Source organism: Sander lucioperca, chromosome 14 (assembly GCF_008315115.2).
Source record: "Sander lucioperca isolate FBNREF2018 chromosome 14, SLUC_FBN_1.2, whole genome shotgun sequence".
NCBI lineage: Eukaryota > Metazoa > Chordata > Actinopteri > Perciformes > Percidae > Sander > Sander lucioperca.
The window spans coordinates 29,536,823-29,561,726 of record NC_050186.1 but is presented as its reverse complement, the minus strand read 5'-3'; positions in this window follow the sequence as shown (position 1 = coordinate 29,561,726).

The window sequence follows — 24,904 nt, the reverse complement described above, 5'->3', positions numbered from 1 at the left end:
CACACACACACACACACACACACTTCAGGACACACGGATTAGAATACAACAGAATCAACACAAGACGCCTATTGGTACATTATTTGAGTAACTTGATGAAGTTGGTGTAATCAATTAAGTAACAATATTGGAAACATGAGCAGGAAACAAGTTTCATCCATAATTTACCCGTCTTGTCCCTGTTTTCCACATTTCACGCTCAAAGTAAGTTTTGTTTTTTTAAGGCCTGGCTTTTCCTTAGCTTCTGCTGCTGCAAACATGCACTGATAAATAAGTCCCATTGTGTCTGTGCTCCATCCACTTTAACAGCATCCACACATATATATATATATATATATATATATATATATATATATATATATATATATATGTTTAACGCCACAATAAAAACATCCCTTCTTCTCTCCTGTCTTTCTTTTATTGTATTGTATTATATCCAATTCCCAGAGGACCATGGGGTAGCCTCCCCTCTCCCTCACATTCTCCACTCTGCACGTCTGTGTATGTGTGTGTGAGTGTGTGTGTGTGTGTGTGTGTGTGTGTGTGTGTGTGTGTGTGTGTGTGTGTGTGTGTGTGTGTGTGTGTGTGTGTGTGTGTGTGTGTGTGTGTGTGTGTGTGTGTGTGTGTGTGTGTGTGTGTGTGTGTCGTTGTGCTGTCAGAGGGGTAAACGGGGAGTTAAACAGATATATCCAAGCGTAAAATCTAAAAAGGCTCCCCAGCGGGCGCCGGAGGGGGCTGTTAGAAATCAAGCACATATCAATTGAGAGAGAGAGAGAGAGAGAGAGAGAGAGAGAGAGACCAAGTACTGGTGAGAAGAAGAGGGTAAAAGAAATCGAGACGTCGTCCCTCTGATTGGTAAACTCGGCTCCTCTAAAACTATAAATTATAGGCCTTTTTTTTCTCCTTTCCCCATTTTTCACCTGCACCTCTTTTCTCCTCCTTTCCCTACTTCCTTTTTTGATCTCTTAACACTTCTGTACTCTTCACCCTCCTCTCTCTTCAACTCCAGCTATTGTCTTTAACCTGCTTTCCCCAGACAGATGTAGAGCAGAGTTTGCTGCACAGAACACTGATAGTGAAACAGAGATTTGTATTCCTCTCCCTTTTTCTTGTTTGTCTGTATCGCGTGTACTGATAAGTTCACCTAACACACAGAAACAGATGGAAATACACAATATGAAAGAGAACATTTTAACAGAATAAATGGTGTATCGTGTCCCTTAGAAAAGGGGAAGGGTATGCACACACACACACACACACACACACACACACACACACACACACAGCCTAGCTAGCCCTGCGCGGTGTAATGCTCTACTTGATTATCTCATTGTTGTCTGTAAGTACAAGCCCAGATTGAATCAGCCTGCACTCCATTGTCTCCCTGCAGCTTGTGTGTGTGTGTGTGTGTGTGTGTGTGTGTGTGTGTGTGTGTGTGTGTGTGTGTGTGTTTGGTAATGAATGGCCAATCTAGTCTATCTAGAGAAAACCTCATCACAGCGCTACCATAATTACTAGCTCTGTGTGAAAACTACGCACTGCTTTATTACTTTACTATGCGGTGCAGTCAAGGATTCGGGACTGAAGAGATGAGATAAACACACACACAGAGTTCATTTTATATTTGAGTCATTTACTGCAGTTGATGTTCACAGCCAGTGAAAGCTGAGTGATTTACAAGAAGTGCAAAGCCTCAGTGGCAAGGCACACACCTCAGATTTTGTTCTGTCAAAAAACTCTGCATAATGGATGAGATTTTATGATGTGAAATTTGATACATTTGCTGAAAGTATATATTTTGATATATATTACTGATTTACAGTGTAATATTGATTATCATTAAAAAAAGTAAATGTTGATGATTTCCCACATTGGCCAGAGGAATGTCCACATAAGCAACATGAGTCTGTTCCACTCAACTGTACCATTTGCATGTGTTATTGTTTGAATTCATCTTCAGACCTCTGACTCATTCTCCCACCTTTTTGTAGCAGTAATGTTAATAAATTGGAAAGAAAGAAGAATGCAGTATTGTCATTCAACACATCCACCACTTTAAATGGTAGAGGTAAAGTATGACTGATGACAATAGTTTTGTATATTTTAATGGCGCAAAAAATTCTACAAACAAGTATGTGGTTGTTGTTGTTGTAACTGAAACATTTGAATGTAAACTATATTGTCCAGAGCAGTCTTATTATGTAGCATTCTGTATGTTCCCATAGGCCTGCACCCTCCCTCCCGCTGGGAGCCATCAGACCAAGGGACCAGCCCGAGGCAATCTGGGAACCATGAAAGAAATGAAGAGGTTAGATGTGAGGAGGAAAGCAGACAGAGGGAGAAAACGGAGGCCTGAGAACACATAGTAAACGACAAGAAAAGAGGAACGAGGGTGAATGAGAGATGTAGAAATTGTGGAGGGGAGACTGAATTAAACAAAAGGCAAAAGGAGAGAAAAAGACAGGAGAGTTCAGCCCCTGAGGCCTACAGGCCTCTCCTTCACTCTCACTATATTCCCACCCTCCCTCATCCTCAGACCAGCTGTAAATCACGTTTGGTGAATTAACAGGCATTATTCACGTGCTTCTGTGTGAGACAGGGATGTATGTGAGCATTCGTTGTAATGTAGAAAACGTAGCAGAAAGGGTGACATGTATTGGTACTTCTGCACTGCATTTCTCTCAGTCAAACAGTGTATTGTAAGTGGTTTTGTGTTGTGTTTTGCACTCTTCTCACAAATGCTAGAGATTTTTCCATCTTCAGCCCGGAAAAAGGCTGTTTGTCTACTTTACTATGACACCTATGAGCGGACTCTGGGGAAGCTGCCAAAACTCAGTGTTGGAATTTCATAATCTGAATTGCCTTGCCAAGACCTACTGCAAATGTATAGATACAATTGTAAAATAAATGTTATAAACTGAAAGACACTTAATCCTCGCAAGCTAAAACTGGGAGTAATGTGATTGTGACAATAGGCCAAATCACCAGGATTCAAAATTGCCAGACTGCAAAATTGTTTGAAGGATTCACAAATTAATTTAAATTTAATATAATCAATAAGGTGTCACTGAGTATAATTTAAATTTAATATAATCAATAAGGTGTCACTGAGTATGTGATAAAAGGGTAATTATCTTAGCCCCAGCCTCCTTAAAAAATAAATAAAAAAAATCTGGGAATATTTTGGTTTATTTTGATTATTAATAAACTTGAAATTGGATTTTTTTTTTTTTATTGCACTGTATAATACAAAAATTTGGCAGATTGGAGAAGAAACATTATAGTGCATTTAGTTAATTATGAACCTGGGTGTTAATCAGTTAAAGCAATGTGCTCCTTTTAGAAAAGCCACATATTTTTGGGGAGAAAGTCCTTAAAAAGTAAATAATGAGTCTTAGTAACAAAGTATCCAGGATGAGTCCATTAGGGGCTACTTAGGTGTACTGACAAGGTTGTAATAGTACTGATTAGTACAAGCCCAGCCAGCCATAGAGGATGAAAAATGGCACATGAGGCAGAGCATGATTACAAGCGTTTATATGGGCAGAGACAGTATCAGCACAGAGTATGATGGATGACGCCTGGAGCGCAGTCAGAGCTGGCTCATAATTAGACCTTGATGGCATTAGTTGCATTTCCTGGTGGGTATGTCACAATAAATGTGCCAGAGTTGTTAAAAAGGGACACCACATTTTGAATGTGCGCCCGTTGTTTTTAGTCTGCAGGCGACTGTCACAGCATGGGATAAAGCTTTCAGAGTCTTTAGTGAACTGACATAAAGGCTTGTTGGAGTTATGAATGATTACTACAGTAACTAATCAGTGTCTTTTAGGTAAATCACTAATGGAGTGTATTGTATTTGTTGATGCCCTCTATGTCAGCTTGCTTCCCTTTTAGAAATGTGACCATGAAAGGCTTGAATTCACAGTCTGTGATGTTATACTGTATGTGCACCACTCCACAGGTAATCGTCATCTGAGCTCTCAATGTGTCTGTGTAAGCTGAGGTAATTATTAAGAAAGGTTACACTGTGTGAAGGTAAGGTAACAGGGTGGAAGGTAATAGTGTGTACCTGAGGTGGCTCAGGTGATGTGTTTTCTGGTGTGTGTTTCACCTGTCTGGCCATGTACCTGAGAAGCAAGTGAAAGTCAGACGTATGTGCGTGTGTGTGTGTGTGTGTGTGTGTGTGTGTGTGTGTGTGTGTGTGTGTGTGTGTGTGTGTGTGTGTGTGTGTGTCTCTTTTCTGTTGTTGTAACCCAAACTAAGATGACATCTAATAAGATTAATTTAATTAAGAGGGGAAAAAAATACAGCCTCGAAGAAATTAGTGACAGTACTTTCAGAGAAAGTAAACCAAAGCAAAATAAACAATGGTACTAATACTGGTTAGAAATTATACCAACCAAGCTGTCTTTGAATGGATTTATTTCAAGCTAATCAGCTAACAACAGTTGTCTGTTAGATTTGATAGTTTTTAGCTAATTGGTGCCAGATTACATTCTCACTGCCCTGCACCATCCAAAATAAGATCCCATCTCTGGTGCCTCTCATTGTCCTAGACATCTCAAATATATCTTCCCTGCTTGTTCTTTGACACACGTCTGTCTGATCTAAGGCAAATAGATGCATTGCACACCTTTCACTTTCCACAGACCTGCGTGGGATGTTAATGAGGGACAAGTGCAAATGACACAAATAACCTCCAGATAACACTGACAGATGTTCTCACTGCAAAAATCTATTTTTTAGTCTATTATTACATCTATATTTACATTTACATCTATTACTTGGTCCAAATGTCTTAACATTTTAAAAACAAGTGGAAAAAGCTGCCATTGCAGTGAAATCATTTAAACCTGTTTTTAACACAAATCATCTTTTTACATTACGTTACATGTCATTTAGCTGACGCTTTTATCCAAAGCGACTTCCAATTAAGTGCTTTCAACCTTGAAGGAGCAAACTCCAGACAACAAGTAGTAAGTGCAAGTACATTAGCTTTAAATAAGCAAAACTATAAAGAGCCATATGAAAGTGCAGCTTTAAGAATATATGTATGTTTTTAGCCTTCGTCGGAAGATGTGCAGGCTTTCGGCCATCTTGATGTCAATAGGGAGCTCATTCCACCATTTAGGAGCCAGGACAGCAAATCGTTGAGTGATTAGTTGCCCCTCGCTGTGAGGGGGCAGCAAGCAAGTTGGTTGATGCAGAGCGGAGTGGGCGGGTTGGGGTATAGGGTTTGACCATGTCCTGGATGTAAGCTGGGGCTGATCCGTTCGTGGCCCTGTATGCAAGTACTAGTGTCTTGAAGAGGATGCGGGCAGGAATTGGTAACCAGTGAAGAGAGCGGAGGAGTGGTGTAGTGTGAGAGAACTTGGGGAGGTTGAAGACAAGTCAAGCTGCTGCGTTCTGAATAAGCTGCACGGGCTGCAATGTTGCCAGTGAAGGAGAGTTGGTCGTCAAGTGTCGCACCCAGGTTTCTAGCAGTCTGGGGGGGGGGGGGGGGGTCCTGGGTAGGAGAGCCCTTCCCTGAAAGGAAAATGACCTCAGTCTTGTCAAGGTTTAATTTCAGATGGTGTGTGGACATCCAAGAAGAAATGTCAGTCAGACAGGCTGAGATACGTGCTGCTACTTGCGTTTCAGACTCCGGAAAGGAGAGAATTAGTTGGGTGTCATCTGCGTAGGTGTGATAAGAAAAGTTGTGCGAGTCAATTACAGACCATAGAGAGTTGGTGTATAGAGAAAAGAGGAGGGGACCCAGGACTGATCCCTGAGGAACCCCAGTTTTGAGTGGGCAAGGTTCTGAGATAGATCCTCTCCAAGTTAAACGGTAGGTTCGGTCTGCCAGGTAAGATGTGAGCAAAGAAGAGTGTCGAAATGAGAATCTGGTGGTTCACTGTGTCAAAGGCAGCAGAAAGGTCCAGAAGGATGACAACGGAAGAGAGAGAGAGGTTGCTCTAGCGATGTGAAGCAAGGAGGGCAGTTTCTGTTGTGGCCAGCCTTGAAGCCAGACTGGTGGGGATCAATCATCCATCTTCTTTTGAGAATGTTTTAGAATTGAGTGTCTGGCTTATTCTGTGTATTTTATATTTTTCAAATATAGACATAATAATAATTAATAACATGGAGATTTAGTTAGATAAAGTTATTATTCAAAAGTTAAAACGTGGCCTTCGTAGGTTTTAGCCTTAAGTAAGTAATGACAGTAGTTGTAGGATTCAGACAGTAATAGCATTACTAGCAACAGTAGTTTTAGTAGCAGTCGTGTGTGTAGCAGTGGTAGTAGTAAGAAGTGACAGTAATAGTAGTGGGATTAGCAGTAGGTAGGGTTGCCAACTTTGTCACTATGAAATAAGGGACAAAAGGAGGACTGCCACAGCAGAGCGGGTATGGTTTTGTGTAAATAAACAGTAGATTGTTTTAAGCCATTTGTCATAATGATAGGCTAGCTAATCTCTTAATTAAATATGAATAGGCCTACACAACTCTCATACCTTTGCAACATAAGGTAGGTTTAATTATAGTTTGGTAATTTGTGCATTTCTGTGGAAGCATGTTGAGTCAAGTCATTCTCCCCTCCATGGCCAACTGAAAATTCCCTGCGACATAAAGTACAGAAGGCTTTCGTTGAGTCAACGCTGACCGGCTTAAGCCATGTCTTTTTTTTTACTTCCCATTGTTTATTGTAGCTGCACAGTCTTTTCTTTTTTTGCAGGTTTATCCATATTTGCAGTTTAATCCATATTTCCACATGTCAAGTCAACTGAACAGTGTCACATATTGCCCTAATTTTCTTTGTTGAGGAACTGGCGCATTTACTTAAATATACAGGTGTCGGTGATCATTCTCAAGTGTCTGATCAGCAATGCTGCTTTTGCAGTTGTGTCAGTCAGTGGTTCGATCAGCGTAGCAGTCAATAAACGGAACAAGGGAGGTCACGTAGGAGACAAATAAATTAGACCCAATATAAGCGGCGTTCAGGCTAATATGGGACATTTGGCAACCCTAGCAGTAGGATAGTCTCGCATTGCCAGACCTTACTCCACAGCGCTGCAGAGGAGGGTCTGGCTAGTCCACACAGCATTCCTGGAAAGGAGAAAAAAGTGCTCTGGTTTATTGCCATTTCTTTAAACCAATCACAATCTTCTTGGGTGGAGCTCTGTGCCAGACGGAGCAACAGTGCCTCTGAAAAATAGCCTCAGGAAGGAACTTGTTTTGGTGGAACGTGTACGTTCAAAGGTTGTTTTAGTCGTGCAACAGAAAACTCAGATTGGACAGATAGTCTAGGTAGCTGTCTGGATTTACCCTGCAGAGATCTGAGGAGCAGTTAACCATAGTCCTCAGAAATCGGCCGGAGTTTAGAATGCCAACATAAGTAAAGAGGAAGGTGAGGGACGTCCCAACAAAAATGAGGGACATCCGGCAAATCTTCCAGCGGCACCAGAGTAATCCACTAAATGAATCGTCGTCTAGGTAGACTAGCAATAGGCTAGTTGTGCAGCAGTCGGCGGCAGAAGTAACAGTGAAAGCAGAATCCAATGTGGCATTATAACAAGAACTCTAGTAGTACTGTAGCAGCAGAACTACAGTAGAAGCTGTATTTTGTGTGCGTGTGTGTGTGTGTGTGTGTGTGTGTGATTGTAAAAAAGTGATACTAAGGAAGAGACGGTGTGGTAGTCACATTTCAAACTCATTAGCGCCACTCAAACTCTCTTGTATCCGTGTTTACACTCCATCTTCAAATGATGTCCAGTAAATCTCTCTCATTTAAATGCACCGAACCGTTGTCCAACACTCAGATAAGAGTACACACCAAACCAAGGTGGAAAAGTAAAGTGTCATGTGCCCATCTTACTTACACACACACACACACACACACACACACACACACACGAAGCAGCCCGTACCCTTGTGAGTCTGGCAGCTGAATTAGTTAGTCATAGCACATAGATCCGGTTGCCACTCTAGTGGTAACACAGTCAGGTCAGACAGGTCAAATACCTGTTCAGATAACACACTGTGACCGTTATCTTACTGACAAAGGTAACACTCATCTCTCGCTGAGTAGGGGTGGAACGGTACACAGATGTCACGGTTCAGTTCATACCTCGGTTCAGACATCACGGTTCGGTACGAGTTCGGTACAATGGAGAGAAAAGCAAAACAAAAATGCAGAAGGCAATTTTTTTTTTTTTTATTGTGCATGTCCAGTGTTTCCCACAGATTTGAAAGCAATTTGTGGCGGGGGGGGGGTGTCAGAGTAAAACATGATATAACATTATTTATTATACATTTATTTGATTCACAGCTGCTATATAGTGTTTTGACATCAACAACCCAACTGCATTTTACCGCAAACTTGCGACTAGTTAACTTTTCTAAAGCTTGTTTGCTAAGAGTCGGGTCGGTGATTGTGAATGTGTGATTGTGTAAAGGTGTTCACGAGATAGATACCAACCTTTCGTGAACTTGTGAATTTTGCCAGCCGTCTTCTCTCCTTTATGGAGACAGACGCTGTGTGCATGTTGGGCTCGATGGTGTTTTAAGCCTCCAATGTCGCCTTACAGGCAGCTAACCCTCACCTTAACACTAACATAACTTCTTTGACATAACCATTGCCGCGCTGCCTGGAAGGCGACATTGGGGGCTAAAAACACCAAACACCACACGGTGGGAGGAGCTGGGTGTGTGTATGTGAGTGAGACACAAGTGACAGAGAGACAGAGGAGAGCAGGGAAAGGAAATGCATGTCGTGTTTCTTTAGAAATAAACAATGGACAAATAAAGTCTTTAAACGCTTCAGATGTAAAGTTATTCGCTGTCAAAGTGATGCCAAAATGAATGGAAGTCAATGGGATGCTAACGGCGGGTGAGAGCTAGGTAGCATCAAAATGGTGCCATAGGAGCTACGGGTTGTGGAGAGATGCTTACCCCCCTTGGGTAATTCCTCTACTATGCGACAGAAAGTCACGTGGTTATGACACAATCGTTAGCCTATTTTACGAAAATGTCTACTACGGAGCCATGACGTGAGATACAAGGTAATGGAGCCTTTTATACGCAGCTAGTCATTGTGGGAAAATATAGTTGGCAGTCTCTCCCCTGAGCTAGCTGCAACAGCCTGAAGTGTGTAAAGTAAGATGTAAACAATAAGTACCCCAAATCATCTCCAGACTCCATCTGTAACTTGTAAACAAAATAAGACAATCAGCTATAAAACAGAAAATACAGCATCTCTGTTCCCTGCAAAGACAAATTAAATTACCTGATTAATGCAACTTTCTCACGACATCTCCCAGACATTTTTCACCGCAGAAAGCTGCTCCCTGTCTGGCTAAAGCTAATATAGTTAGCCTAAAGAAACAAGGCGTCTCTCCCAACTAACGTTACGGTTCACAGCCGCGACGCTGGAAAAGTACCACTAATCTACAACAGCAGTCTTATCCACCCCTCTCTCGCCTGTACTACTGGAACTGACTGGTCCTCTAACTCTTGTGGGTCGCCACCACTCGCCATACTCAGGTATCCAACTTATATAATCAGTCCCTCCAGGATTTCTTGGCCTTTTGTAAAAAAAAAAGAAATTGCTATAAAAGTTGCGATGTCTTTGTCTGTTTGTTGCAATGAAGTTGCGGGAGACAGTGAAAGTTGCAAAAAGGTTGCGATTTTTTTTTGTATAGTTCTTTAAAAATAAAAAGAAAACTTGTTTTGGGGAGAATAAAACTATCCTGGGCTGAGTTTTCCTAGTAACCTTACCAAAAAGGCTCAGGATGCTGCAAATGTTGGCAGAATATGAAAATGGCTGGTGGATTTAAGGCAAAAAAATAAATAATTTATTGAATGAATCAAATTTGAACAGTGGCTTGTTGATCTTGAATTGGCTCGATCGTGACATCGCAAAATCCAGGAGGGACTGTATAATACATCCATGGTTATACTGTAGTGATCCGATTTCCCTAGTGTACCTTCTTATGTGTCAGAAATCATATTATCTCCCTTCAAACTTCTCGTTTTCTAAAATCATTTCCTTTATACATTGTCATTAAATCTCGCCCCTCCCCCCCCTCCCCCCAAAAGAAAAGTTAAACCACATTGAAATCCCTGCAGGCATGTATTCTACTACTACAAATACATGATTGCACAGATTTTTTTGCATCAATCTGATCATCTAATAAGTAACATCTGGTGAGGCCTCTCAAGTCTTATTTTGACTCAGTGAAGCCAAACACAGTCAACTCATTCAATCACAGAATGTATCCCACACGCACACACAAATCGACATGTACTACAAAGACAGACACATATTGCTATGAAAATGTATGATTTGATTATTAACATGATCTCAGAATTTGATTTTTTGCATTACAACCAGAGCTCAGAACTGAACACCTATAAGATCAGTGGGATTGGATAAATGTTTAAGTAATTGTTTTCTTGGTAAATAGGCTTTATGTTCCATATCATACTAAAACAAAATGGCTATAAGAATGCAGTACGCATCACTGATTAGTTTACTTCAATTCGGTCACTTAAGAGTCATAAAGTTGGCACGTCAGACATGGGAAAGTATTTTTCTTATACGAGTTTTTGTTGATGATTGAGGTCATCGGTTTTATTTTATGCTCTTCATAAATCAAAAACTGGAAATAAGAGAAACAGAGACAGACACATTGGGCTAAGAGCACGGTAGATGTCGTGTGGATTATTTGTCAGTGGAATTTTCATAATAATATTGACAATTTTGCTTGTCACAAGAGTAAAATTGGTCATCCTGTTATCCAGTGTGCAGGGCAGTCGGGACTCGCCCGGAAATGGGGAGCGGATGAGCCTCTCAAAATCTGATGAAAATCTTTTAAACTGACCTTTGTCAATCTGAAATGAAGACAGATTCAGAAACTGCATGGCCTATTTCTCGCTTAAAATGTTTTCGGAAACACGTTTCGGTGAACTATTTTAGTACAATATGAGATTGTATTCTGAACAAGCCGCCATGACAGTCTGGCTGTGAATTTCCGGAGAAAAAAGAACCACGTGACGCGTTCGTCCAATCAGCTGCCGGTCTTCATTTTCTGGGAAATAATCAGACTGTTAATGGAAACAATACAGAGCAGCGCCACCTGTTGGTATGGAGACGTATTACGTTTCGCTCACGCGCAGAGCGTACGCTCAAGTCGGCGTCGCCTCAGTGTGTTCTGAGGCATTTTTTGGACCTCGGGACCCGACTGATCAGTCCGACTGGCTTTTCTGCCGATGGTCGGCCCGTCTGGTTGGTGTGTCAGGGCCCTTACACTTGATGTGGCACAGTCAAGTGTGGAAGTGTGTGTGTGTGTGTGTGTGTGTGTGTGTAACCTCTCAAGCTCATTGACAAACATACACACACATATGTCGTGGTAATTAATTTCGTGGCTTGTGATTGCCAGGGTTGCTTACTGGTTGTAGAAGCCAGATCAGGGGTGTCACCTACCAGATTGACTCTGCAAGGTTCACAAACACACACACACACACACACACACACACACACACACACACACACACACACGAACACTTACCACCTCTGACAGAGAAGAAGGAATACAAATATAAAGAGAGAAAGGAAGACAGAGATAGAAAGAGCGATAAAGTAAAAAAAAGTAAGGAAGAGAGAAATAAAAAGTTCATACCTTTCTCAGACACACACACACACACACACACACACACACACACACACACACACACACACACACAAAGTGAGTGACAGGGCCTTATTGCAGGTGTAAATTGAGTCTGTGAGGTGTGTGTGTTGTTCATTAAAGCAGAGTGAATCTCTTTTGGTTTTCATTAAGGGGCCTGACCACACCGACTACATGGTTAATCTAGACAGCTCCGCTCCTCCGCTCACCCCCATCTCTATTTCTCACTCTCTCACAAATGAACACACACACACACACACACACACACACACACACACACTCTTATTTATTAAGCAGAGGTGACAGGTACTGAATAAGTTGTTTTCTGGAACACTGTGTGTGTGTTTGTCTAGGAATGTTTATGAGAGTTTGTGTGTGTGTTTCTGTAAAATGCCTGCACATGTGTATGTGCATGTCCACACGTTTGTGTACCACTGTCGATCCATATCCATTCATGTGGTGAATTTTCTCCACATTGTCTGTGTGTGTGTGTGTGTGTGTGTGTGTGTGTGTGTGTGTGTGTGTGTGTGTGCGTGTGTGCGTGTGTGTGAAAGAGGACAACTGGCGTCTGTGGTTATGAGTTAAGTATAATTTCCAGGAGGCCTGTCCCGGCTAAACAGAGCTGACACAGTGCTGCTCTGACCAGTTATCTGTCACTGGGAATTAGACACTAACACACACCCTGAGAGATGAGCTGGGACACACAACACACACACACACACACACACACACACACACACACACACACCCCACTGTGTTGCACACACAAAGATGTACACCACATGGGCACCCAAACACTGCACCCATATGTAATAGTTGAACATCTCTTTATAAAACCATGGGACTGCTGCTCTGCTAACAGTCTCAACTCTTTTTTGGAGGATTGTCACAAGACTTTGAAACCTGGCTGCAGGAATATGCTCCCATTCCACAAGAGCATTGGTGTCCAACAATGATGCTGGTCAATAAGGTTTGGCTCACAGTGGACATCCCATTTCATCCCAAAGGTGTTGAACGGGGTTGAGATTAGGGCAATGCGCAGGGCAGACCAGTGAAGTTCTTTAACCCCTAACTGGGAAAACTAGTTCTTTATGGACCTTGCTTAGAGCACGGGGAAATCAATGTCATGTTGGAAAGGGACTCCCCCAAAACTGTCGCCACACCGTTGATATCACACTATTGTTTGAAATATCATTGTATGCTGTAGCAATGAGATTTATCTTAAACTAAGGAACTAAGGGGTGCAGCAACAGAGCATATGCAGCTAAACCGTAGATAACGCCTCCTCAAAATTTGTAAGTAGGACGAGGCTACTATGTGGAAACTGCAGGAACTGCGATTCATCAGCTTGGTTCAAGCAAGGCTCAGTAATCATCAGCATATCAACAGCAAGCAGGTCCAGTCAGCTGGCCAACACTGTACACCTGAGTACATTATTACTTTCTCCTAGGGTATTAATACACTTTGCAGTCCTTAAAATATCAAACCTTGCAGCAGATCACTGATTGAGCAGTGAAGGCTCAGCACTAAGACTTAATGCAAAAAGAGATGATTGTTAACTGAAAGTGATTGTTGTTTTTTTTAACATGGTGAATGCATAGGAAAAGATTGTGTCAGTTTTACTCATTTCGGAAGATAATCCGCTGGACACACTCTTACCAGAACACAGACTGCCCAAAATCATAGTCTCTGTTGCCCTATAGTTACATATGTATACTGGAGCCCACAAACACACACGCAGTCACATGGACACAGGGGAAAATTAACATGTGGGAACTGTGGAGTGTTTACAAGTGTCTAGCTGTGTACTAGGAAATACAGCTTGTCTTATCTTTTCTTCTCATTATTCCCACTCTTTCATTCTTTCACTCAAACAGGGGACCTTTTTAAAAAAAGTATGTAAGAAAGATGGTTTATGGAGTGTTCAGAAGTATCTGGCTGTGCAGATGGGATCGTGGCAGAACAGCGTCTGATCTCGCTGTCTTATTATTCCTGTTCAGACACTCGGCCTCCTCAAGTGGTCTCACTGCACTTTTAGCCAAGCCTCAATCCAATCATCTCAATCTATTGTGTGCTCTGAGGGGCCATCCTGTCACTCTCTAAAAAGCTTTGAACATGTGTAGCACCATTCACGTACTGCACATCGCAACAATGATGGAGAATATAAAATAGCATCTACAGAAGTCTCGTTCGTGTGCTTAGGACCCCTCTGTCATGTAAAGATGGGGAATTGTAGTTTCTGGAATTATATAAACATATTGGATATATATAGAATATAGAAAGCAAGTAAAAGTGGTATAGCATTAACACTGAAGGACTTGTGTTGCCAGGCTGGCCTTTATAAAGCAATCCTCTAATCAATTTGTTTGGGTAACCTTCAACTTAGTGGATATTTATTGATGAAATTTGCGAAGCTGTATGTGAAATTGTGTATGTTTACTTCTTTTATAATATAGTACATTAATTAAATGTAAATATATATATATATATATATATATATATATATATATATATATATATATATATATATATGTATGTTGGAACACAGCTTCACATTGTTCATCCAACTGCTGTCTAATTCACAAAACACTAATATATATATATATATATATATATATATATATATATATATATATATATATATATATTTTCTTTTTTTTTTATTTAATTTAATTTATTTCTTTATTTGAAAGGGGACAGTGAACATTAATCAACATTAAAACAATGTAAATGTGCCCAAGTTAGCTCGAAAGTGCTAATTTTCATCGGTAGTCCTCCAGCCAGATGTAAAACAGGCAGCCTTTAAAAATAATGACATATATATGTTTAAGTGCTCAAATAGAGGATGTGATTCAGGAGCCAAACAAAATAGATCCTCAGGCCTAAACATGAATACAAACTTGAATCAGGCACAGAGTAACAGATATCACACTGTTTCCCATACTGTAGATTTATTTGTGGTGGCACACCACAATAGCAACGTTGACTGCCACATTGATTTTTAAATATTTAAAAATCTTTTTTCATTGTATCTGCGCACAGCGCATTGATTCGCTCAGCCTCTCCTTGTCCCCCTCTCTGTCCGTTTGTGAGACTCTCTCCCGAACACATTGTGACCCGTCTGTGAAAAGCCCTGTGGGCGCTTCTTTGCCGTGCACGGCTGCTTGACCGCAGTAAGCCTCTGGCTTTACCGTATTTCTACGGCAACAGCTTTCACAAGTTCACCTGGAACTCCCAAACCCTAGTTAGTCTCTTTCTCTCTGCCGTTCTTTTTCACATAGAGCCTAACTAGGATAGCTGACATTAGCACTTGTTACAGTGGATGTTGGCATAACTTTAACCAAACCGGTTCTGTGTGAAAAAACAACAGCAGAGAGAAACAGAAATAACTTGAATTCCAGGTGAACTCATGGAAGACCGTATGTTAGATGTGGGTTTTTTTGCCAGATTAAATCACGCCTTCCTTGCCCCTGCCTCTCAAACGTTCAACAGTGACAGAAATTACTTTTGAAACTGAAAAAAAAAAAAAATTAAGAATTGCAATTGAATTTATTAAACAGCTCACAGGATATGACGGGAGAAAGAGCCAATGAGAGATGACATGCAACAAACTTCCCTGGCAAGAGTCAAACCGGGAGTGTTGCGGATAACGGATGTCACCCGACAATAATATCATTCCAACCGTTCACAGCACCCAACAGAACACCAAATGAGTTGTAGAGACGGTCTGGTTAAATGCAGATCACAGGTTTGAGTCCTGCAAGAGCATCTGAGCAAGGTCCTGAACTTTCTTTTTTTGGTGCATGTGCAGAGTTGAGATACATTAAGCAATACAATACAAAAAGACTCATGGAGGTTTTGCGTGCATTTTCAAAATTATTGCTTTCTAAATCAAAATAACACATTAGAGAGAGAGGTTGGGCTGTGGCTACTCAGAAAGAGGGATGTAAGAGTGTGTTTGTGTGTGTGTGTGTCTCTATTTGTGTATTCCCAGGGCCTGGACAGGCTATCAAGCATCTATCCAGCCTTTGTAACGATCAATATTTATAAACCCCTGAGGACCTGTGGTATGAAGCATATAAACAAGCAATGGAGTAGAGTAGGACAGACCACACACACACACACACACACACACACACACACACACACACAGCAACATATTAAAGTGCATTTGCAATCAAGCACAAATATAAAAAAAGACAGAAAGAGAGAGAGGACAGAAAGAGACACAGAAACTGTAGCGGCTCAGGAGACTGTCAATATTTGTCAGAAAATGTCATAATCACATACAGAATATTGTAATTAGTTTTTCAGAATAGCTCCCTGTGCGACTTGCTTAAAGGCAATTTACTGTGTGTGAAATCAGGTGAAACAATGACTATTGATTATCATCGCAATTCTGCATTTTATTACTGGCTTGATGATGTGATAGTGGTTGAAAAATATAAAATAAATAATTTCAAGAGCTGTTCGCACATGATTACCTGTGTTTTTTCATGTCACTGTATTATTTGTTACAATTCCTATTGGCCTAATAACAATTTAATAGATGTAAACCTGCCCTGACAAAAGGGCTGCCATTGTGGAGATACACTTTTTTCCCCCCTTTTACACAAAGTTTAAAAATCACTCAATAATTTGTGGCCTGTGAACATGTGTAATAGTGTCAAACAATCAACAATCTTTTGGTTTCAAACATGTCTCAATGTGAAAAAGGGTTGGTAGATAACTTTATGCAGGTGTCAGATGATTAATGGTCACACTCATTTGCAAAATAAAACAAAAAATATGCAAGAGATACATACCAGAGAGAGACAGCGCATTTAAACTCCCAAGAGGCTAAACCATTTTATTTTCATGAACCCATTGTCTGTAGAGCCAAAATCAGGACAAGGTTTTAACCCCGATACTCAATACAAAGCAACACTGTCAGTATGTCTGTGGTGTGTAATTAACATTTCAGCCTTCAGAGGCTGTTAAAGCGTAACTCTCGCCAAAATGCAACCTAGGGTCTTTTTGTGAATGTACCCGAGTCAAACTTTAGTTTAAAAGCATAATTAGGACGGAAACGCCACTTTTAAGATTGACCGTATTCTCGTTTTCAGTCAAATGGCCTTTTGAATGGGAGTGCTAAGGGCGCAAATCAACATTTTTAAAACACTAAGAAGGCTCGACACAACACGCCATCTTGCCAGTCAAAAATAGTCGATCTCTGAACGCAACGTAACAGGGAGGAGAGTAAAGATGGAAAGCTCCTAAAGCTTAGTTCCATATAAATGCACGGTTAATTTGTTGTTTTGTCATTAGTGAAAAACAATATTGACCTTGTAGTTGAAAAAGGAGCCTCATATAAGAATGATATTTCCTCCTGTGGAGTCCGTTCATTCACATTCGGAGATCGACTCTTTTTGACTGGCAAAGATGGCGCCGACCGGAAAAACCAACAGCTAAAGTGAGTCGTTGAAAACCTTCTTTTTAGTAAACTCTGGGTACACAAACGATGTTCTCAATGCTCGAGTTGATGTGTAGAGCCCCTGGTGATACTTGGAGAAAAGTCTCATGTTGTGTCGAGCCTTCTTAGTGTTTTAAAAATGTTGATTTTGATGCGATCATAGTAGTGCCCCTAGCACTCCCATTCAAAAGGCCATTTGACCGAAAACGAGAATACGGTCAATCTTAAAAGTGGCGTTTCCGTCCTAATTATGCTTTTAAACTCAAGTTTGACTCAGGTACGTTCACAAAAAGACCCTAGGTTGCATTTAGGCGAGAGTTACGCTTTGACAAAGCTTCACATCATTTGTCTTTACACTGTACATGTATGAATGGCCTGGATAAAGCAAACAAGTCTGGAAACCTCCAACTGTAATGACTGTGTGCGGACAAACTGGGAACAATGTGAAGAAATTGATTCAAACAGATCTATATATATCTATAGAATCTGATATCAGGAAAAATATCAGTTTCCTGTGGTGCATCTGTGTGTCATGGTTCATGTGTCAAAGATGTCCGGTGCCTGCAGGAAAACAACACACGGTTACACTGGTGCAGTTGAACCCGACAACCCGCCAAAATTAGTACAACATCTCTCAGACATCTCAGTGGGTGCTAGTTGTCTGCAGTTTTGTCTAAACACAGAGACACGCACCTGAGTTCAGACATCTGGCGCAACAATCTCAAGCACGTGCACAAATGGTACGTGCACACACAAACTGACACATACCTACAGTACACCGTTTAACGTGCGTGTTGTGTCATCAGAGCAGCTGGAAACACGGCGTGTAATTAACATGTCATAATCAATGTGGGGGAGTTTGACACCTTGTAATCACTGTGTGGAGATTAGCGCCCATAGCCCCAGGACACACACCAGTGCACACACGTACACACACATTAGAGATAAGACATTTTAAAACATGCCCACACGTGCACAAACAGCCAAACAAATGTGCACGCACGCACACGCACGCACGCACGCACGCACACACACACACACACACACACACACACACACACACAAAAGAAACGTAGGCATGCACATGCACCTGGTTGCTTAGCTGCTCAGGCTTGCGTACACACCAGAAACACACGCATAGCACACACAGAGGGCCTGTTTAATATCATTTACATAATGAGAGAGCAGCCACAGTAATAGCTTTTCCTTTCTCTTATTATCATAATTTCACCCTGGGCGCCAAATGACAGAAAAAGAGAGACAGCGAGAGAGAGAAACACAGCAGCAGTGTCTCGTCCTTGTTACCCTGAAACAACTCTTCCTCAAAGTCAAGGCCAACTACCCCTCTGTCTTCCTCCGTTTCTACCCGTCTCTCTCTACCACCCCCCATCCCTGTTTGTCTTTTCTGTCGCTTTTGCTTCTGCTGACTCTGTCATTCTCTTGCACACTAGTCAATACATACATACAATACAATAGTCATACATACCAGAATACTTTTTCTACATAAAAACATATCTTGCTATTATGGGTATTCAAAGTATAGGGCTGGGTCATATAGTTCAAAACAATATCTCAATTTTAATAGATGTTAAAATGTATGCAGTCACAAAAAATGAATGAACTTAATGTTCAAAGCGATGGGCTGAGTTCCACTCTTATATCAGGAAAAAAATAAAGAATCTTCAAGTGTAAAGCAACAACTTCCACAACTCATTTTGCTAATGATTTCAAGCAAATTGTAATCAAAAGCCAATTTGGACAAGCGTTTTTGTAAAATAAAAACATAATATGATCACATCATTATGATCATATCATTACAGTACCACTCCATTAAAACTAGCGTCATGATAAATTAAGGTTATTAAACATAATAATAATAATCTGATACCTTTAAGAAAATGAAGAACATGGTTTGCTATTACTACATACAGTATGACATCCAACGCACTCGTCTTCTGACCTTACTAAATAATTGACTGTGTTCAAATTCCTCAATTGCAGTTTAGTGATTGTGGTCAGTGATGTAGTAATATCTAACATGTATTTTAGTAATATGTAAGAGTTTTTATATGCATTTCAAAAAGGGAAACAATAAAATGAGATCATGCACAATACAACTATGCCAGTGCTAAACGAAATCTCTGCCATTTGAAAAAGTTTGCACCTCTCATGGATTTATGTTTTGGAATAAAGGATTCAAACTAAAAAGAGGAAGTGGACTAAAGATATACTCAAAAAAGGTAAATGGTCACTGTGTTTTCTTACATACTGTATACTACACAGGCAAAGTCCTTCCTACCCCATTTGGCTTCAGACGCTTTCTGTCTTGGGTCTTATGTAACTGTACACCACAAAACCACACATACCGCAATCTCAAAACGCAGGTACATTTTTTTTTTTTTTTTTTAAATCAATGTGTGAATGTCTGTGAACCCCTTTAAAGCCCCAGGAGGAAAGTGGGGTCATATTCTACTGAAATCTAAAGAGTAAAAGACATATCGGACTCCCGTGTCTGCGTGTGTCTGCAGAATGTCATCGATTTCTGACAAAAATAAGATAAAAAAAAAAAAAAAGACCATGTTTCATCCGTAAAAAAAGGGATCAAATGTTGGACACTGAAAAGAAAATAAATGCAGGGGAGGTGGGTGGAAGAGGAGAGGGATGCACCAGTATCTCCTATTTGCTTCTTCTCCCTTTTTGTCGTCTCTAAATTCTCCTTTCTTCTCCTACTCATTGTCCTATTCATTTAATCTGTCCTCTTTTCCCTAGCTTTACCTTTCCTTCCTCACTCCTGTCGTTTCTCTCGTCTTCTCCCCTTCCTTTTGTCCGTTTGTCCAGATTTTCCTTGTCTAGCCTTTCCATCCTCTTTCCCTTCCATCATCTGTCCTGGTTTTCTCTTTTCTTACTTCCTCCACTTATCTCCCTTAACGTCCCTTTCCATCTGTCTTTCCTATTTGTGCTTTTTTTCCCTCAATCCCCCTTTTCTCATTTTTTTTTTTTTTTTTTTGTAAATGTCTTTTTGACACTTTTTCTCCTTTCCTATCTTTTGCTTTAATCTTCCCTTTCCGCCTTACCTCTCCTCCTTTCTCTTGGGCTTTTCTGCCTTCCTCCCCCTTTTCTACCCTCCCTCCTCCTACTTCTCCTCCCTTCCTTCTTTCAGTTTTTCCTCATGTCATTTCTTCTCTCCCCTCATCCCTTTCTTCTACCCCTCTCCTCACTTCCTCCTGCTTTTTTTTTTAATCTCCTCTCCCAATCCATAATATCTATATCCCTCTCCTTTCTTTTCTCATCTATTTAACTCCAATCGTATCTCTTTGTCTTTTCTCTCCTCCCTGCCCTCTCTCTTTCCCATGCCATGTCTCCTCTCCTCCTTTTTCCTTTCAATCACTTCCCTCCTCCTCTTTCCGTCCTCTCCTCCTCCGTATCGACAGACGAGGCATGCATTTTGCTAAAACATTGGCTAATGAATCATTGATGTTGCTGTTGAGGTTTCAGTGGCGCGGGGGCAGCCGGATGTAAATAAGTGCGGACTAGGTATGGGGTATAGCTAGCTGATATTCAGCCCTCCCTCTGAAACATTGATGAGATATGCGTGTGTGTGTGTGTGTGTGTGTGTGTGTGTGTGTGTGTGTGTGTGTGTACAACTGTGAATGCTATTTAAGAAGGCAAGATATGACAGTTGTTTACAACTCAGGCCAGACACTGTAAGAACTAAGGAAGGAAGGCCAGGCCAAAGAGAGTAGGGGGATGAAGGACGGATGAATGTTAGAAAACTGGGGACAGGGAAAGGTAAGGAGGGAGGGATAGGGAAAGGAAGCAAGGAAGGAAGGGAGGGAAAAGGGGGGGGGGGGGGGGTTGTAGATAACGTTACTCGTCTATGGGACAAATATGACATGAGGCAGACAGACAAGTCGGGATAACAGACAGACACACACACACACACACACACACACTCATTTGCAAGCACACACAATATACATGCCCGTACATTCCCCATGCAACATGCATCTAAGCTAAGATTAATGCAATAACATAAGAAGGTGCAATATAAAAAGGCACATAAGTTACAGGGAAAGTGGACACAAACATATTTACACATAAAGAACAAATTCTTTCTTGTTCACTCCAGGAAACATCCACGTGGCTCTTACTGTAGCTCTTAATACAAATGAAGGCTCAAACAGACACAAATTACTGTACTTCAACAGTTCACCTTCCCATGTTAACAACTTCAAATCAAATGCTGGAATATTCACAAACAGCCGTGTTATCACTTACAAAATTAAACCCGTTATGGCTTTTACTTGAACTTTACTTAAACTACTTTCGCCGCTCCATTAGTGTAAATGTCAACATTCATTTTCCTCTCTGTTATGCACCTCTAACACCATGCCAAGTAATGGATGTTGATGCTTTCAAAAATGTCAACCGGCATACACACAACCACAACCAACCATCAATCATATTAACCAATACGATACAACAATTAGTGATGTCAAATCAAGCATTTGGCCTCTGATGTTTCAGTACTTTCCTTTAAAGAAGACTGGGCAATCCTTGAAATGTCCTCACTTGTGATGGATTCCCTGATCTTTCTAGACATTTGGTCCTCAGAAGTATAGGAATTCAAATACTCTCTCAGACACACTGTACACTGTTTCACACCTTAATTTAAAGCACTTCTCAAGCCTCTTAGTGCATGCTCCCTGCACTGAGCACCATTAATACAGTCATTTAGTCCACTAATACATCAGTGTGGTCAGTGCTGTTACATTATGTATCAGTTGGGGTCAGTGCACAATGAACTGTACTGGTGTCCACTCCAACCACATATTGTAAAGACATTATCTGTTTCCCATAGAAAACAACACCCACACAATGGTGAGGGATTTAAGAAGATGTATGCACACACACACACACACACACACACACACACACACACACACACACACACACACACACACACACACAAAGCCATGAACACTTACCACCTCTGACAGAGAAGAAGGAATACAAATATAAAGAGAGAAAGGAAGATAGAGATAGAAAGAGCGATAAAGTAAAAAAAAGTAAGGAAGAGAGAAATAAAAAGTTCATACCTTTCTCAGACACACACACACACACACACACACACACACACACACACACACAAAGTGAGTGACAGGGCCTTATTGCAGGTGTAAATTGAGTCACACACACGTAATGTTCAGTGTAAATATGCAGAATTCAGCATTTACATTGCTAAATAACCGCATGTATCTGCAGTATATTTATGCATTTAATATACAGTATCTCTACATACCAACACACTTACAAAAGCACAATAACACTTGCAGAATGTCAGAATTCTATTTTTAAGGACATTTTAAAACTGAATGCAATTCATTAAAATTGAACGGGATATGTATTGTAACATAATAATTTTACATTCAGTTGTACCACTTGAAATTGAGCTCTCTGAGGCACGCATTCAATTTGGAAAAGCAAATTGGTGCAGATTCAATCCAAAACGCAAACAGTATCAATATAGAGGAGACAAGACACTCATCAGTCAACGACACGGACTGTTCTTTATTAAAAACAGCTCTTACAAGTGGAGGCAACTGAAAGAGCCAAAGTACCAAACTTCTTTAAAAATATGTAATAACATAATCTTCCCTGATATTTACCATCAGCATGCTTGCAATGACCGTTTACAGTTGGCAATAAGTGTGTGACACTGTCACAAACATGTCAACATTAACATTGTTAATTGGTAAATGGGGCACGGATCAGCAAAAGGGGAAAAAAAAAAAAAAAACATTTGTGTGACAACAGCTAGTGTGTGTTGGAAAAAAATCCTGATGAGTGGCTCTACACCTGCAATGAAGACGCAGCATGATGATTAATGAGCGTGCGCAATCTAAATTTACTGCTCAACCATTCAGTTAACTAGTGTGTCAATTATATAGGGGGAAGGGAATGAATGAACAAGGGTGTGATTTCAGACACAGCACTTGTTCAGGGTGGCTGGAGCTGATCCCAGCATGCACTGGGAGAGAGGAAACACCCTGGACAGGTGACTAGCATATCATATATACAGAGAGAGGAAACATTAATTCAGGGCAAGCAAATTCCGCACAGACAGGCCCCATGCAGCAGAGTAACATGGTTTATGTTTCCTTTACAACACCACCGACAACGAGAGATTCATCTTGAAGGTTGAAAAACATAATACGACATCACAGATCTTTTTTTTTTAAGGACAACTTGCTAGTTTCTTAGCAAATAACACACACACACACGCACACACAAAAACACACAAAAACACAGCTCTTAACCACACAGTAAAACTCCTTATCTTTTAACCACAGAAAACAACAGCGCCTTAAGGTTAAAAAAACCAAACTCTCTGAAGCCCATTAGCTATTCACCGCAGAGCAGAGCACTTTAGACTGGTGTTTTACAGTTAACCACTGTTTCTAAAGCCCATTACCTACTTACCGCAGTGTGTGTGTGTGTGTGTGTGTGTGTGTGTGTGTTTGTCTTGTACAGTATGCGTCTCTGACTCATGTGTTTGACAATGTGTATGTGCATTTGAACATCTATGCGAGTTACGGAGTATGCAAGTGTGATTGTGTGTTTCCTGTCTGTCTGACTGTGTGTGTGTGTGTGTGTGTGTGTGTGTGTGTGTGTGTGTGTAATATGACACTTTAATGAAAGGAAGAGAATGATAGGGTGAAACAGACAGAGGCACAAGAGGAGAGAGACGACAGAGGAGAACAATATTGAGCGACGTAAGAGGGAGTATACGTATAGACACACACAGCACACGTGGACATCAATACTGTCAAACCACAAAGTCACATCAGACACACAAGACGATACCCAGACTTTGTTACAGTGCGTGACAGAGGGATCAAAAACAGGGAAACGCAGCAAGAGTGAACCATACACAGAGACAGAGAGAAAGCAATGTGAAAAGCAGAAATACTGAGATTATGAGATGTTAGAATGAAAGAAAGAGAAAGAAAGAACACACAGAAATGCAAACCCTTAAAGAAAGAGAATGGACCTAAGAGGAAACTAAGAGAAACGCCAGAGGCGTGCAGAGAACGCAGACTGTGTGATAAAAAAAGAAACCATGTTAGATTTCTACTCTTCTTTTGGCATTTTTCACTGTACTTTTCTCCCTCTTTTATTACCATTATTAGTAGTATCTTTCATGTTGTCACATATTATTCTACTATTCCCTTATTTAAACGTTATTTCTTTCTCTATTGTAGCTTTGAAAAAATGCCGAATGTACAGTACTTACAGTACGGTCCATTGGAAATGATGAAGATGAAGAGAAAAAAGAAAGTGTTAAGAGTTAAATTCAAAGACAAATGAAAAGAGACACGGGGACGGAGACAAAGACAGAAAAGGAGACGGAGTGAGGAAGAGAGAGAAGTGAAAGAGAACGAGTTAACAGTGAAATTCAAAGAGAGAAACTGCGACCAGGCGGCAGCAGTACATCTTGATCAACAGATGACTGATCATATCAGCGCTGGCCATCTTTCACCAGCCGCCGTTTGACGACACAACGTGACCCCCTGTGCACACACACACACACACACACACACACACACACACACACACACACACGCTCACATCCATTTCCACCGACGTACCCCGAGGCGGGAGCATCAATAACGTATGGCCTGGCCAGGGGCCTCCATTCACACACACAAACACACACAGCCACACACATTCATTCATTCACATGTGCACAAATACACCCCCATATATGACATTCTTTCCC